The sequence below is a fragment of the Polyodon spathula genome, chromosome 2 (genome assembly GCF_017654505.1).
Source record: "Polyodon spathula isolate WHYD16114869_AA chromosome 2, ASM1765450v1, whole genome shotgun sequence".
Taxonomy (NCBI): Eukaryota; Metazoa; Chordata; class Actinopteri; order Acipenseriformes; family Polyodontidae; genus Polyodon; species Polyodon spathula.
The window spans coordinates 106,016,846-106,031,293 of NC_054535.1; the positions used below are offsets into that span (position 1 = coordinate 106,016,846).

A 14,448-nucleotide genomic window follows, 5' to 3' on the forward strand; every position below is an offset into this window, starting at 1 on the left:
TTGCCATTGATGAAGTGACGGCATTACAACCTAAAGTCCTAAATATGTCCAGAGTGGCTACAGCTTCAGCAGCGGGAAATGAGTTCCCACACTGTGCTTTCCTCCCCCCTGCCTCTGTAACTTAAATGCTTTGATTTAGGTACAGCACAAGGTTCAAGCAATCTGTTTGCAAGCCATGCTTTCAGATAGAGTCGCACTTCCTTGGACTCATTTCACCAGGAGGTAACTCGACCGCCTTGCTTTCATGCTGAAAGGCAGTTCCACTGAATTTAACTCATGGAGACAGAATTAACTTAAAGACTTTTTGTTTGTACGCTTCGGCCTTCGTGACTGCTGAGGCCTGTGTATTTTATTGTTTACAGTCTAGATTTGTCTTTTGTTTTATTGTAATGTGTTAAGTGTTTTTGGTCCAATGCTTTATAACAGTAGTTTTGTGTTCAGTATGGACAGCATGTGCAGTTGCCTCAACACAAAAAGCCCTTTTGAATATCAAAATGTGGTGTTGCTGAGGAGGGACCAGCGAAGGACAGTTCTGTCTCCATGCCCTTCCAATGGTTATTATAATGAGTTCATAATCGTATACTGTGTTTAATAACATGTTTGTTGTAAACCGTTTATTATTTCTAGGGCTTGTTGTGCTACAGTAGTTTAAGAAAGCTGTTTGCACGCATTTCTTCCAAGTGGTCTTATGCTCCGTCCTGTACTCAAATTTCACTTGCGCGTGTGAAAAGATTTATCTGTAGTGGGGATGAAACAATAGTAAAATCCACGGTACAGACAGTTGTCAGCCCACTATTTCACGATACACCAATTGTCACGATAATAGCTCCTTTTTTAAGTGAAGAAAATGAAATTTAACTTGTGTTAGGTTTTTTTTCCTCTGTGGGATATGTTCTGCAACAAGGGAAGCTACTGATTGTTAAAAAAAGAGCAAGGTTCTAGCAAGAATGAAGACATATCATGAGACTGAGGAAATCTCTAACTTTCATTAGCAGTAGTACTGTTATCCTGCCCCTAAAACGAACGGAAAAAATACAAACAGAAAAAAATTTCCCGCTCCCCATTTAGTTGATTAATTATTATAGCACACAGGTGGAAGAAAAATAATCTTAACAGTATTTTACCATTATTAATATTTACAGAAAATTGAGACCTTGATTTAAGTCTGTTCAAATGGGACTGCAAGCTTATTTTTCCTGCTTGTGCTTTATTTACATGTGTTATTTATTTAAATGTACTTGGAAACAACCCAGAAATACAAAATATAAAGCATCGTTCTTTCTTTCAATACATTTGAAGTACCTGCTTTCTCTAAGGCACACACCATAGCAAAAAACTGCAAGTAACTGTTCAATTCTTTAAATAGTCTGCAAGTAAAACCACCACCCCAAAAGTTACATTAAAAAGCATAACATTCCAATTTATTAAAAAAAAAAAAAAAAAAAAAAAAAAAAATCCACTAAAATTACTTTCTAGGTTTATTTGTTAAATGGCTCAAACTTTGATGTTAACAATAAGAGATGAAATAAATACAAAAAAAAAAAAAAAAAAAAAAAAAAAAAAAAAAAAAAAAAAATATATATATATATATATACAAACCTGTGAATTTGGAACTATAGGAGTATGGGCTTATGACGTTCTTTATGCATACAGAGTTTCCATGTATGTGTTGGTTTTTATTTTTTGGTCATTATTTCATTTATAATTTAAGAAAACACATTTTCACTTCGGAGGCAGGTCACCAGTTCAAATCTCACCTCTGAAGGTCACTGTGTGATCCTGAGCTAATCACATCACCTCCTTGCGCTCCACACTGCGGATGAGATGTTAAATCAATGTCCTGTTGTAAGTGACTCTGCATATAATGCACAGTTCACAGCCTACCTCTGTAAAGCACTTTGTGATGGTGGTCCACTATGAAAGGCTAGTTTAAATGCACATTTATATAACTTAACACATTGTTTTAACTGTTTAGTTTGCATTTTTGCTGCGTCAAAGTAAACTGCTGCAGCTGTTTTAGGTGAAATGCAGGTGAATAAATAAACCTTGCTTGTGCAGGCAATGAAGTATTGGACAGGTTTTAGTGGAGGAATGAAGCTACAGAAAGGAATGGAAAACTGTATTGTTGTATAATGGGACAAATAAAATGGGAATCTGCTCCAGGTACAATTGTGGCAATAAGTGAGGGTGGTGTTATAATGGGCGGCAGAAAGGGAGGGCATAGCACCGAAAAAAAATCAAGGGAAATTGTTAAAAAAAAAAAAAAAAATATATATATATATATATAGCTCTGGAAAAAATTAAGAGACCACTGCAAAATTATCAGTTTCTCTGGTTTTACTATTTATAGGTATGTGTTTGGGTAAAATGAACATTTTTGTTTTATTCTATAAACTACTGACAACATTTCTCCCAAATTCCAAATAAAAATATTGTCATTTAGAGCATTTATTTGCAGAAAATGACAACTGGTTAAAATAACAAAAAAGATGCTTGTCAGACCTCTAATAATGCAAAGAAAATAAGTTCATATTCATTTTTAAACAACACAATACTAATGTTTTAACTTAGGAAGAGTTCAGAAATCAGTATTTGGTGGAATAACCCTGATTTTCAAGCACAGCTTTCACGCGTCTTGGCAGGCTCTCCACCAGTCTTTCACATTGATGTTGGGTGACTTTATGCCACTCCTGGCACAAAAATTCAAGCAGCTCGGCTTTGTTTGATGGCTTGTGACCATCCATCTTCCTCTTGATCACATTCCAGAGGTATTCAATGGGGTTCAGGTCTGGAGATTGGGCTGGCCATGACAGGGTCTTGATCTGATGGTCCTCCATCCACACCTTGATTGACCTGGCTGGTGGCATGGAGCATTGTCCTGCTGGAAAAACCAATTCTCAGAGTTGGGGAACATTGTCAGAGCAGAAGGAAGCAAGTTTTCTTCCAGGACAACCTTGTACTTGGAAAAAAGACGGATTCATGCAGTAAACAGAGGGAATATTAGTTTTGGGTTAAATAACACATGGATAGTGGTGCATGAATTTGTAAATTCCCAGCTAAATTGAATTGCTGCCTCTCCTATCCTTTTCATCACCTCTTGTGTGTCTCCTCTCTCTCTCTCTCTCCAAACTTGGTTAGGATATTCTTTAGAACAACTTTTTTGTGAGGATGACAGTCTGGAGATGTCAAGAGGAACCTGTCTGTATGCAAAGTGTATTTTGTTCGTGAGGGTGTATGTCAACATAAGAGAAATGATCTGAGTATACTGCATTGCAAAAGCAGTGTCAGATGAGAGAGACCCCGTGTTTGAGTGGGAGTGTGCATGACAGTGTGTGTGTGTGTGTGTGTGTGGAGCTGCTGGGTCTATTCCGTCATAGGACCTACACACACGGGGGTACAAACACGTCTTGACACTTGTAAAGTGTGTCCTGAGTCGACTGTTGCAAAAAAGGGACTGCAGGTCAGGGATGCACTTGTAACGAGACCGTGTTTGAGTCTACCTTTCTTGGGGGGCTTGTTTGAGTGGGAGTGTGCATGACAGTGTGTGTGTGTGTGTGTGTGTGGAGCTGCTGGATTCTATTGTATGCACTGTATTATTTCCTGTGTGCCTCAATGCTGGTAGAACTGAACATTCCACTAGGCGGCTGTTTTTTTCTGGTACATGCCCCTCAGTGCTCTCTCTCTCTCTCTCTCTCTCTCTCTCTCTCTCTCTCTCTCTCTCTCTCTCTCTCTCTCTCTTTCTCTCGCGATGCCTTACTGCTAGAGAAAGCTATGCTCATGTTGCACAGACCCTGTTTCATCCTTACCCTTGCAATCGATCTACATATACTTACCTTGGAAAATGGGCTAAGAAATTAAATGAATTATTTTTTTTTTATGCACCAAGCAAGTGTTTACAAACGCCATGGGAAGCATGCATAATTCTTGAAATTTAAATTCTGAATCTGAATACAAATACTGAATTCTAGAACTGAGCTCACTACTTAGCTTGGTAGGTAAGTTTTGTGTCAGTGTTGTGTCGCTGTAAGTCTTCACTGTGTCTACAGTATGTGCTGTACAGTATCCTGCTTGGATTTTGAGGCTCGGTTAATAGTTGGCTGTATAATAGGGGCTATTTTTAGTACAAATTCTACTGTAAAAGTAACAGTAGGAATTTGGGGTAATAAAATGCTGATAAGTATTTTTTCCCCTTTCCCCTCAAAAGTTCTACTAATAAAATGTCTTGCTGAAAAATGTGAAAGCACTTGGAAAGGTGCTGGCATTAAAGTGAGTAAAACCGTTAGCGCATTGCTGTAAATGAATTTGAGTTGGAGTCACATTTCGGCAGTTATTTTATTATTATTATACAGTACAGTTTATCTTGCTGATCTCCTGTTTCACATGTTTGATTCCAAGCTCATTAATCAGCCCCTGGTTTGTATTAATGGAATGTGTTTTACCTAATTGATCTTGTGGAAGGCTGATTAACCAGAATCACTCCTGAGATTACTAATAACTAAACACGCTGGAGCACCAATACCCAAACCTGCTATCTGGCAATAGTGTCTCACTGTGAGTGAATTAGGCTACACCTGTTCCTTTAGGCTGTGTTTGCAATAGCATATCAACTGGGTTACAGCAGCTGCTCCAGATGTGCAAAACACTGGAACTGAACTACACTCACTACATTTACAGTATAATCGTAAATCTTGAAAAACTACTGACTTCTAAATCTTTTGTAGTCATTTTTGTATTACTTTAGTATAAATACATGTTAATTTGGATTCATATGTTGTTTTTTTCTGACTATGTGAACGAAAAGGCACACATTTGCCCGTTTTCCCATTGGAAATAGTGATATTTTGAAATATCACTGTCCTGGTCACAAAAGCAAAGTCTGTGGGGAATAATAGCCATTTTCTATACTTTTGAGGCATCAGCAATTAGGAAATAACACTTACTACCCAGGAACAAAAAAATAAATAAATAAATTGTTACACGGTGTTATTAAAACCTCAATAGCACGCTGTTCCTTAAAATACAACCTGCAATTCTTAATACCTCAATAACATGCTGTTCCTTAAAATACAACCTGCAATTCTTAATACCTCAATAGCACGCTGTTCCTTAAAATACAACCTGCAATTCTTAATACCTCAATAGCACGCTGTTCCTTAAAATACAACCTGCAATTCTTAATACCTCAATAGCACGCTGTTCCTTAAAATACAACCTGCAATTCTTAATACCTCAATAACATGCTGTTTGTTAACAGTCTTCACTAATCAATTACATACATGCATATACACTGTAAATGTGTCTACTAAAAAATACTTAAAGCTACTTACAATAATTAAAAGAAGTACTTAAGAGTAGTATACTAGTTTTTGTCATAATTAAAGATTAAACATAAATACGTAATTCTAAATAATAAATAAACAACGTATTTAGCTTTAGTAGTAATTCAAGAGATTTAAGTAAGTGGTGTTGAATTGATATCCTTGATATTAGTGACAACAAAAAAACATTCAAGCAAATAAGATATTCCTATTTCATTCATTTGGAACACTACATTCGTATTTACTTGCTACCTCAATTAAAAATAATAAAGGTTTTGTTCAGGAGATTAAGAGGACTTTAGCTGTTGCTGTGAATATGAATGGAGGTGGTATTTCTACAATACACTGAAGCTGAAATGCTTGTTGCTTTTTTGCTTGTTAATGTTTTAAATGGTCTCCCAATGGCATGCTTAATTCTTCATTTGAGATTTATATTGTGCAGTCACTAAACACATTAAACTCCGTCCGAGCTGCAAAACACTGTCTTTACGCCAGTTAATTGTAAGGATAACACTTCTTACTGAATTCTGGCTGAATACTACAGGAATAACACCTGCATATCTTATGCGCTTCCTCTGGGTTATACAGCAATTAATTTTTAATTCAGTTGTTAATTCATCAAGATTTAAAAACTTTTTGGTTTCCCTTTCCCCTCCACCAATTCCCAATGGATTCACTGCTTATTCTTCACTAACTCATCATACCCTTTTACCCGCCCCCAGGGACTGAGAGAAGTGTTCATTCATTCATTCATGCATGTGCTCAACATCATTTGTTACAAAGAAACATGGAAAACATGGAATACGGGTAATTAAATCCACATGAATTAACAGGGTTGAATTCACAATGAATTTCTTTGGAACCTAGGAAGTGCGGAAGACATTCGTGTGTTATTCCTGTGGAATTCATTGTGAATACGCAGCCATTATTTCAAAGTGTTACCGTGCGGCTTCTTTAAAGAGCAGTTTCTCTGAGTTACTTGCTGTGTTGACACTGAAATAAGAGCAGTGAACTCTGCTGCCAGGTTTGCAAGTATAACATTTACTGGTGATGCCTGGATGTTTTAGAAGTCATCATTAAACTAGAATAACGATGCATGGGGAAATGCTGCAGACTGCGATCTTCAATAACAACTACACTGCAAGACTGGTGGTTGAACACGGCTCACGTAAAAGGGACTTTTCCAGCTGATTTGTAACTGCTGTATACTGCATGTGCTGCATCCAGACACACTGGCAGTTTGTAATGACTTGAAGCCTGCTAATAACTTCAAGTTGATTGGTGACTTTTGCAATGGTCTTTTTACACAAGTTTTCTGTTTTATGTGACATAAATCGTGTGGGATTTATAGCCTAGCATTTGTTCTTATCCCAAATATAGTGGAGGCTTACTGTACGTGGTTACTGCATTTACAAGTATATGTATATCTTGAGATTGGCTTTTCTGATTGTGATGAATTCAAGAAGACAGACATTTCGGCTAGTGACTGTGTACTTTTAGTACAGTCATAGGGAGTCGTATGGAGATAAGGAGGAGTCCACCCGTCACACTTTACATGTCCATACCGTGGACGTAGGTCATGGTGGAGACTGTAGCTCCAGTTGTGTTTCCAGCTCTGGTGAGGGTTATCTGTGCTGCTGACATACCTGTTACCTTGTGATTTATAGAGTATTTTACTGGCACAGCTAACTCAGGGTTCTCCGCAGGAATTCTGTACAGACGGGCGGCAGAACTTTATAGCCGGGAGCACTTTTAACGGAGAAATAAACTTGCCTTACCTTAAATATATAATACAACAAGAATTTAAGTAATGTGTTGTCTTTCTCTGGTCACTCTTATTTTCTGCATTTTCTTTTTCATTACAGTTTTATGGTAAATTAACGTGCTTATTTCAGCACGCTATGATTTGCCTGGGGAAAGATAACGCAGGGTTACTGGAGTTAACAAAAAAAACCGCAAAAAAACCTGGTAACCTTTTCACTTCCTTTTAGCTTAATTATTGAGTTTATTGCTTCATTTTAATTGTTTTCTTTATGTTAGTTGTTCAGGGCATTTTGTTAATGCCTGTCTATTTTTGTATTTTGCGGTTGTACATTTTTTGAATGCAACTGTTCATTTTAACAATTTTTTTAACACAACAGTGCTCACACACGATTGGTCACCATCACAACTATTGCATGAAACCGCAGTGTAGTAATCCAGCACCTCTGCAATTAAGCATTTGCATGTCAGCTGACAAGTGTTCAGCTGATATCACATCACGCCTTTCTTCATAAAGGCGTACAGCCTCTATATATGAACCCCCAATATCTCTCACAAGCACCTGGGTACATAGTGTTACGATATCACAACAAAAGGAATACGCTTTTTTTTTGGTGCATATGTATAGCTGTTATGTACTGAGTGATAGTACCCGAAAAATAATCGCAATATTTTTTTTAATAGAGTAGCCGGCACAAATATGGTATTAGGCAGTGGATTGCGCCGATCGTCAGCTTACTCTGACCCCCTGCATTCATTGTCACTATTTCTGCTTTGAAAATAATTGTTTATTTTTTTAGCTGTCATTTAACATTTTAGCCTCTCAAAGTGTTAAAGGCACAGTAGCATCTGCAAGACGAGTGGATCGGCTGAAAAGAACCCTGTAACTGCTTGGGAGGGGGTGTGCTGGGCTATCCACTAAATTCAGTCTCAGCCTCCCCTCCCATCCCTGAGGACCAGGAGCCAGCAGAATTAGCCAGGGTTCCACACAGCAGACTGCTTTGGTATCCAGTCCAGCAGGAGTAGCACCATTTGGGGATGGAATTGATGTTAGATAAAAAATTCACTACAGGGATACCATGTTGAATGCAACACCTGATCATCAATTAAGAAGACCTTAAATCAATGCGCATCACTCTCACTCATTTTCTGCACATTCACAGTAGCTTGCAAGCTTGGGGGTCCTGTGCTAATTATGAAAGGGAGTGGGGGAGAGTGACCTGGCCTGACCTGACCCTCCTGGCTTTAATCAACAGCACTGATGCTGCGTTACATTGAAAACATTGAGTCCCACAGCTGGGGACCTGTCTATGAATCATAAATTAGCAATAACAATGTAAAAAGCCTCCTGTGTACTGTGCATGTCCTGTTCTATGTCGCAGCCTTCTGCTTCCTTTTAATATTGCCTTGCATTAGCCATAATCACGTTTTCTCTTTGCTTGTGATCGCCGTGTGGTTTAAATGTTTTGCAGCATTATTTAAATGTGTTCTATGTTGCTGGAGCACAGGTAGGCTGGTAATACAGAGAACCTATGCACCAGAAATGTTTTTTGGTGGCAGCTGCACTCACCAACCTCAATATGAGCTTCCGCATTCCCCCTTGGCATCAGCCTGCCAATTCAGCCCTGTGCCTCTCTCAAGCAGAGACTGCTTTGGGTTGAACTGTGTGATTTGAGATCTGTGATCTGAGCCTGGTTCAAACCCAGGCAGTCAGAGGTAGAGCAGGTGAAAGGTTAGTGAGTTAACCCTGTACATTCTCCCTGGGAGCCAGGGGTTCCAGCCAGGCCAGAGGGGAGGGTTCACCTTTCATGGTAATTATTATTTATTTTTTTTGTATCGAATTAACGCCTCACTCAGATATCAGCTTTTTAACAGACGCCACCCTCGAATAAACGCTGCTCTCAATAAAGCAACGTGAAGGTATTTTTTTCTTCCACTGCTCAAAAAATAAACAAAGAAATGCGCAACTCTGGCTATATACATGTGACGGCCCCGAAAAGACTGCAGCCTCAATCCACGTGTAATACAAACTAATGCACACACACCTTAGTAAGCACATGTTATTTTATGGTACAGTCCCACGGCAGACAACCCAAGATGAACTACTTACAGCACAGCAGGGGATACAATAAGGGCTGTCTGTTTACCTTGTCCTCCGCTTGGATAGTGAAAACTTCAACTCAGAGGAACTTCGAGCTTCGCCGGTCACTCTAAGCGCTATTCGAAAGCTGGCTGATGATTATCTACCTGTAACGGGTTTAGTTGTTTTGTTTTTTGTTCAATTGGAATTTTACTCTGTCCTGTACAATTATATTAAAAAAACGTGCTTACTATCTATGAAAAGATTTAGTTTCAGTTTCTCTTAAGGAGAAATTACAGTGAGAAGAAATAATAATAACCGAGTAGGTTATATTTTAGTTTTTAACAGAAATCAAACCGATATTCAGAAGCAATACTTTATCTTTCAGAAAAACAACTGCCTCACACTCCACTACCGTTCTCTCTCTTCATGTCCGGCCCCATAGCAACCAATGCACTCCTGGTACAGTACTCCCCTGACCTCCCAACTCCCACCTAACAGGCTCTTGTTAACTGTCAGTAAATGCACTGTATTCAGCCCCAAAATCACACAAGAGTATAGTGCTGCAAGATCAAAACTTCTCATGTGCCGCTTCTAAAATGCTTTAAATCATGTGATAAAATATTGTAGCTTTTGTAAAGCATAGTATTATTAATAAAGCCCACCCTCGGTTAAGGGCCACAGTCATTTTGATCAATTTAAAATAAACGCTGCGGCGCCAAACAATAAAAAAAATAAGAAAACGAATGTGAAGCTACGGGCTCTTTTAAAGGGTTAAATCAGAGATCTAACTAACCCTTAAACTATGATCATCCCGTCTGCACAGTCACTGTGACTGGAGGAAAAATGCTTGGACTGCTTTTTTATACCAGCTGGGTTTTACTGTAAATCTTGTTGTATTAGTGCAGCACGTTTCTAGTGTGACAGTGTGACACTCGACCATGGATTATAAGTTATAAAGCTGCAATATCTTTCTGCTAATAAATAAAACATTTTTTTTTCCTTGTCAGTGATCACAATCCTTTTGGTAAAAAGGTGAAGTTTAGTCAGAAAACATGTCATAAATTGAAATATAATTAAAATTGGAAGATTTTGGTCATTTTTTAACTAGATTTATTTATTTATCATAAAAAGTATACCAACTGGAACCCGTAAATCCAGACCCCTGTTTGTAACCTACAAGTGAAGTTGCAAGCACAATGTTAAATGGCATTAAAAAGAGGCTGCATGAGTTGTGTGTGTGTGCAGTGGCTGCTGCAGTAGTATTGCTCTCTAATGGACAGAGTGTGCTGTCAGTGCGTGTAGCGAATGGGATCACTTGTGCTCGCGCTGGTATTTCTAGGTATTTCTAAATAGCTACATGCACTCCTTTGTTGCTTTAATTCAGGGTTGCTGTGGACAAGGTGCGAGTCTCAGACAGCAGAGCCGGGAGAGGAGAGCGAGTGCCCTGCTGAGAGGGAGGGAATCTCTCCTCCTGCTCACTGTCACAGTTATTAGCTAATATATAATCTTAACCAGCTGCTTCTCACGCTCTTTCCCCTTCTTTCTGTGCATTTCTACTCAATAGTGTTTTGTTGCAAGCAGAATGAGTACAAAGCTTAATGTATAGGTCTACTGTACAAAGATGTAAAGAATCATTTTAATAGGCGTCAGTGAACAGCCCCTGTGGAAACAGTTTCTGTGCTTCAGGTCGCTGCAGGAATGTAGATTTGTGTGCTCTCCAGGAACAGGATGTTCATTAGAAAGCAATGTTTCGTGCACCTGTTGGAGATTGGCCATTGGAGATGGTGGACAGGCATGTGTCATTTCTCAGCTGCTTGAGATGGCTGATCCTTGGTGATAAACAGGCCTGCCTGGCAACACAATACAGGAAGGAAAGCAGTTCAGTAATTGAATAGTACGGAGCAATACACAGAAATGTTAATTGCTAAGCCATGACATGCAAATTAGTTCCTTAAGAACTGATATGCAGATTTCTTACACTCTCTCTCATAAAGAGCTTGCACAACTCTCTCCATTAGTTTTGTACATTGTGGTTCTTGAGTATACAGGGTTAGAACCCACACTGCATGCCACCACTTTCTCTAGCCAGTGAGCTATACCATGTTCACACTTGTATCGGAACGACACTGATACAATTTGTTCCGGTTTAGAATATACCAATACGATAAAAGGGAAAGGGAGATCATGTCTAACTAACCTGCTTGATTTTTTTGAGGATGCAACATCAATAATGGATAATTGCAAAGTATACGACATGTTTTATTTAGATTTCCAGAAAGCTTTTGACAAAGTTCCGCATAAAAGATGAATTCTCAAACTGAACGCAGCTGGGATTCAAGGAAACACATGTACATGGATTAGGGAGTGGTTAACATGTAGAAAACAGAAAGTACTGATTAGAGGAGAAACCTCAGAATGGAGTGTGGTAACCAGTGGAGTACCACAGGGATCAGTATTAGGTCCTCTGCTATTCCTAATCTACATTAATGATTTCGATTCTGGTATAGTAAGCAAACTTGTCAAGTTTACAGACGACACAAAAATAGGAGTGGCAAACACTGTTGCAGCAGCAAAGGTCATTCAAAATGATCTAGACAAAATTCAGAACTGGGCAGACACATGGCAAATGACATTTAATAGGGAAAAGTGTAAGGTACTGCACGCAGGAAATAAAAATGTGCATTATAACTATCATATGGGAGATGCTGAAATTAAAGAAGAAAAACGCACTTTAATGCAGTACCAGAGATGCAGAAAATTGAGATGAGCGTTTCACACAGTACAGAGTAGACAGGTGCAATATAAAACTTGGATTTATTGGTATTAGCCGTCAGTTGTTATGTTCTTAATCATTTATTCAAATTTCACTTTGATCATTTGCAGTTATAAATTATCTGTAAATATAATGCTAATATAGTCCAAATATTAAAACAGATGCCCCCCTCCCCTTTTTACAAAGGAGGATACGGGCAACTTGCCCCACATGTCGAATGGTTCCTATCCAGTTTTAAAAAACTTGAGCAAAACAGAGGTAGAAGTTTTAAAGGGAGTAGGAACTCTTAAAATAAACAAATCCACTGGGCTGGATTAGATCCTCCCAATAGTACTCAAATAAATGAAAGAAGTTATTTACAAACTTCTAACCAAGATCATGCAACAGTCTCTTCACACAAGGGTTGTGCCGACAGACTGGAGAATTGCAAACGTAATACCGATTCACAAAAAGGGAAACAAAACCGAACCAGGTAACTACAGACCAATAAGCCTGACTTCTATTATATGCAGGGTTTCCCTTGCTTTTACCCAGGGGCTCATCAGACCCAGGTGCTTCACCCGCCTATTGATACAGTGCATGCTGGTACATGTAGTCCTGGTCTTTAAGTAGGTCTCCAGGACTACATTTTCCTCTGCCTCCAGTTAAAGGGAAAAAGTACCATCCTGGAATCTTGCACTAATGTATCTCTCCTCTACTACTTTACCACAATATAAAAAATGTGCTGTTGGCAAATATTTATATTTACAGACCCTTGTAATCAAGTTGAATCCTGAAGACAATGGGTTCTCCTCTAATTGCTTGTCATTTGCTACAGATACTGTGCAGTGCGCCTTGATGTTGACACACTGCAACATTGCAAGCAGCTGATGATACTAATTGATAAATAGATTACTAGTTGCCTTGTGAATTTTTCTGCAATTTATATAATGGTGCCAAATTAAGTTGTCGTATGCTTTTTGACAGCTTAATTCAAGGGGTATCTTTTAAGTAGAGAGTAGACTGTTTGAAAAAGTAAATCTCGTTTTATAAAATGTTTTTTGCGGTATTCACAGTCTCTTGAATTCAGTGGTCGTGTAGGTCTTTGTGGTCAGTCACAGTCTCTTGAATTCAGTGGTCGTGTAGGTCTCTGTGGTCAGTCACAGTCTCTTGAATTCAGTGGTCGTGTAGGTCTCTGTGGTCAGTCACAGTCTCTTGAATTCAGTGGTCGTGTAAGTCTTTGTGGTCAGTCACAGTCTCTTGAATTCAGTGGTCATGTAGGTCTTTGTGGTCAGTCACAGTCTCTTGAATTCAGTGGTCGTGTAGGTCTTTGTGGTCAGTCACAGTCTCTTGAATTCAGTGGTCGTGTAGGTCTCTGTGGTCAGTCACAGTCTCTTGAATTCAGTGGTCGTGTAGGTCTCTGTGGTCAGTCACAGTCTCTTGAATTCAGTGGTCGTGTAGGTCTCTGTGGTCAGTCACAGTCTCTTGAATTCAGTGGTCGTGTAGGTCTCTGTGGTCAGTCACAGTCTCTTGAATTCAGTGGTCGTGTAGGTCTCTGTGGTCAGTCACAGTCTCTTGAATTCAGTGGTCGTGTAGGTCTCTGTGGTCAGTCACAGTCTCTTGAATTCAGTGGTCGTGTAGGTCTCTGTGGTCAGTCACAGTCTCTTGAATTCAGTGGTCGTGTAGGTCTCTGTGGTCAGTCACAGTCTCTTGAATTCAGTGGTCGTGTAGGTCTCTGTGGTCAGTCACAGTCTCTTGAATTCAGTGGTCGTGTAGGTCTTTGTGGTCAGTCACAGTCTCTTGAATTCAGTGGTCGTGTAGGTCTCTGTGGTCAGTCACAGTCTCTTGAATTCAGTGGTCGTGTAGGTCTCTGTGGTCAGTCACAGTCTCTTGAATTCAGTGGTCGTGTAGGTCTCTGTGGTCAGTCACAGTCTCTTGAATTCAGTGGTCGTGTAGGTCTCTGTGGTCAGTCACAGTCTCTTGAATTCAGTGGTCGTGTAGGTCTCTGTGGTCAGTCACAGTCTCTTGAATTCAGTGGTCGTGTAGGTCTCTGTGGTCAGTCACAGTCTCTTGAATTCAGTGGTCGTGTAGGTCTCTGTGGTCAGTCACAGTCTCTTGAATTCAGTGGTCGTGTAGGTCTCTGTGGTCAGTCACAGTCTCTTGAATTCAGTGGTCGTGTAGGTCTCTGTGGTCAGTCACAGTATCTTGAATTCAGTGGTCGTGTAGGTCTCTGTGGTCAGTCACACTCTCTTGAATTCAGTGGTCATGTAGGTCTTTGTGGTCAGTCACACTCTCTTGAATTCAGTGGTTGTGTAGGTCTCTGTGGTCAGTCACAGTCTCTTGAATTCAGTGGTCGTGTAGGTCTCTGTGGTCAGTCACAGTCTCTTGAATTCAGTGGTCGTGTAGGTCTCTGTGGTCAGTCACACTCTCTTGAATTCAGTGGTCGTGTAGGTCTTTGTGGTCAGTCACAGTCTCTTGAATTCAGTGGTTGTGTAGGTCTCTGTGGTCAGTCACAGTCTCTTGAATTCAGTGGT

At 39.5% G+C, this 14,448-nt stretch overlaps 1 protein-coding gene across 9 annotated transcripts in view; it reads left to right on the forward strand.

Moving 5' to 3' along the window:
• The window catches only part of LOC121306654 (protein unc-13 homolog B), an 88,814-nt gene that overhangs the window by 16,440 nt on the left and 57,926 nt on the right, over positions 1–14,448 (forward strand). For 5 of the 9 annotated variants that reach the window (XM_041238466.1, XM_041238483.1, XM_041238500.1 and 2 more), the window contains exon 1: positions 3,779–3,991. The exons of 2 other annotated variants lie outside the window; for them this stretch is intronic. The gene's annotated coding sequence lies outside the window, so the exon portion shown is untranslated. Of the gene's footprint in view, positions 1–3,764; positions 3,992–14,448 lie in introns of those variants that run through there. 2 more of the 9 variants (XM_041238507.1, XM_041238515.1) reach the window with 1 other exon arrangement.